Source organism: Coturnix japonica, chromosome 13, assembly GCF_001577835.2.
Source record: "Coturnix japonica isolate 7356 chromosome 13, Coturnix japonica 2.1, whole genome shotgun sequence".
Taxonomy (NCBI): domain Eukaryota; kingdom Metazoa; phylum Chordata; class Aves; order Galliformes; family Phasianidae; genus Coturnix; species Coturnix japonica.
In genome coordinates, this window is record NC_029528.1 from 14,472,241 (window position 1) to 14,475,666 (window position 3,426).

The following is a 3,426-nucleotide window of genomic DNA, read 5'->3' on the forward strand; positions in this document are numbered from 1 at the left end:
GAGGTGCAAGACCAAAGTGCATCACAAAGGATGGTGCCAAGGTTGAGGTCATCTGCTAACAGATGGCTTTCCAGCCTACCACAGCCTTTGCTGCGTGGTGTGCAGCAGCTCCTGTTTGCTTTTTTCATCCACAACTGCCTCGGGTCAGCCCAAACTGCTCCTTCTGAGGCTGCTGCAAAGCCCTCCACTCTGCTCTTGAGTGAGGGCTGCCCAGCCATCACCAATACAGCTTAATTTGATAATAACCTTGAGCCAGTTTAAATACTTCAATCATGCCACCTCTTAATCATCTTCTCTCAGAACAAAATAATCCCACTTTGGTTAATCTCTTCTCCTGTGGAAATCCTGTCACTCCTTTATTGTCTAAATGACTTTACACTGCGCTCTCTCCAACACAAAAATATCTTCCTTCGAATGAATTGACAAAAACAGGACATTACTCCCAGTGTGGTCTAAGGAGCTTTGTGGCATTGTGTTCCTAACCCCAGCAAGCATCTTGTTGAGCCTCGACACCTCCTCAGCATCCAGCAGAGGACAAGTCTGCTTTATCCAGGTTTCTGTCCCTTGGAGGGCTCTGTCAGGAGAAACTGAGGCAGAAGATCTCAAACCTGCCTTTGTTTAGATACAAAAGGAAGTTTAAAAGCTGCTAAGCACGACATTAGCTCCTTTACTCCCACGCAAGAAATAAACGGAGAAAGGATTTTTTCCTCCCTAGGTCCTGCTTGTTTGTTGCATTTTGTGTCACAACTCCTTCTGCTTACAATGAAACAAATATAATGTGTCCACACTGAATGCAATTTGCAGAGATACTAAAGGAGAAGATGCTGATATTTAAGCGTGACACATTATCCCCAGCAGCATGAGGCTGTGATTGAGAAGCACTCAGTCCCGAGACCTGCGGTGCAGCTGATGTCTCCCATCATAAAGCTCCACACAGGGTGGACAATCCTTTTCTCCATCCCTTGTCTTGCAGTTATCATTATCAGACAACTTTTTGTTCGGCTGGTGCAATGAGGCCAAGCATGAGCTGAAATAATGAATAGGCACCTTTCTGTTGAGTTCATTGATTTGGGAGAGACGGCATTTCATAGTGCTGATTGATCTCTTGAATAACCACTGGCATTGCAAGCTGGGCTGAGATGCTTTGATTCTGTGTCTGTTTCGAGATTTATTTTCCTGACACGCTGAAATGTGACTGAATTGTGTACGCTGCCTTAGATCACATTGCTGGTGCCTCAGCCTCCTTCACGCAGACCCTCAGGAGTTACAAATAGAAACTTGCCACATTAAATATGTGACCACAGCAAGGGTATTTCTGGTAGGGTAAGAAAAGTGTCTCCTCAGAGCCCACCACCACGAGGGGGGATTTTCACCCTTTATTGGATGTACAGAACTTTGCTGTTCTTTGAGAAGGAATTTTTCTTGCTATCCCACCTGAACCTCCGATGGCACAACTTTAAGGCCATTAACTCTCATCCCAGTGACATGAGGATGCAGGATAAAAAAACAGAGAAAACATGTGGTGATGTGGGGAATGATTGATTGATTGATGTCAATCAACCACAAAGAGGGGTTTTGCAATATGTTTGGTCACCTTTTTGTTTCCTGTTTTCTTCCTCCTTCATATGAAAGGTTGAAAAAAGTGACAGAAGAGAATGAGTTTGTATTGAGGATGAGACTTAAGAAAGTGCCTTGAATTACTGATCTGATGCCTGGAGAGCTGGATCATGCTGATGCCCTCAGTCACTGTAACTCCACTCTCAGTAACGAGGAGTTAAAGGAAACCTGGGGAAAGAAATTGTTTAAAAAAGGAGCAGAAGGCAGGAGGAAAATGATGATAATTTGCTAAGGAGATGGGACACACTGAAGGCAGGCAGTTCAAACATTATGTGCTTGCAGAGGGTGACCCGCACTATTGGCTCCCATCACCCCGCTGCATGGCACATGGTGTGTTGAAAGGCTCTGGGATGGGATGCACTGCCCTAGACTTGACTGTGGGATGCTGTGAAAGGACGAGTCCTCATTCAGAGCTGATTTAGGACTCTGTGAAGATGAGCACAGCTGCAACCGTCTCTGCTGTGTCAAAGGAGGCTCAGCCCTCATCCGTATGCACGGGACATGGCGGGACTCCTGGGTGAGATTATAAAGGCAGGTAGTGGAGCCCTGACAAATGTTCGGGTTGTCAGGATCAGACATGGAGAGAAGTCCTCTGATTGCAACCCAGGCGGAGCCACACAAAAGGCTGTGCTGGCGGCGGAGATTAAGAAGGGCAAACAAATTTTCATGAAGTGCAGAATTACCTATTGGAAAAGGCCCTTTCACGAAATGTCAGGTTCCCACACATGTGAGGACTGCCAATGAGTGCTGCATCACATCTACAGTCCCCCGTGCTTGCTGACCCCTGAGACATGGGCTGTATGCAAAGCACTGAGGGTGAGCTGCCATGGAGAGTAGGTGGGAGGAAGGCAGTGATCCCTGCCCTCAGCATCTCTGAGCTGATGAAAAGCTGAGGTGAGGTCCTTGTTAATGCTCTGCTTGGCAGTGGCTGTGCATGGATATGGTAGCTGTGTCCTTGTCATTTCCACAGCCTTTGGCCCCTTTCTTCCTTCCAACACCTGAGCAGGGCTGCTCCTGCCACTCCAGTATCATCCCAACCCCTTTGCACCCAGCCCCATAGTGCGTGGCACTGAGCTGGTCCCCTGAGCTGCTTCACCCCCAGCATCCCTCTGTGCTGCTCAAACCAAAGCAGCACATAACACTCTTCAGTCCTTTTCCTTCTCTCTCACCCAACCTGAGGCTTGAGGTCAGGGCAGCAGGGCTGAGTTCTTGGAGGATCCCACCCTGGGCCCTACATAACACTTCTGTCTGCTGGTTTTAAGGTGGTGGAAACACAAGTTTGTGCTGAATGACAACACTAAAAGAGGCTCTCTGTCTTGGAAAGCAGCCACAAGGGAACATCCCTGGGAGGTGCTGTCTGGGTCCACCTTGCCTGGTGGGGAGAGGGAGCATTGGTTTGGGACAGACAGACAGACAACCCCTTGCTGCCAGCAGTGCAGCCAGCAGGAAAGGAGAGGTAGGTTGGAGGCATCTCTCATCACACACTCTTGAGGGAATTCATTTCTCTGAATTTCTGCCTTTTGTTCTGTTTGTGAATACACTCTGATTTCTCCGGTGTGCACGTGTTTGCCTGATGATCTGGATGAACACACTGCAGTCTCCAGCACCCACTATTAGCTATTCATGCCCTCTCATCGGGTGCTTTTCACAGTGATTTCAAGAGGGAAGGATGACTAATGCATGTCAAGCAGTAGGTAACACACATTTGGAGCCCAGACTCTGACCTATAATCCTTGATGATAAAGCAGATGAAACGCTCAGGATCAGAAATTGCTCCATACAAACCTTGCATTTCTGCTGTTCCTGCAT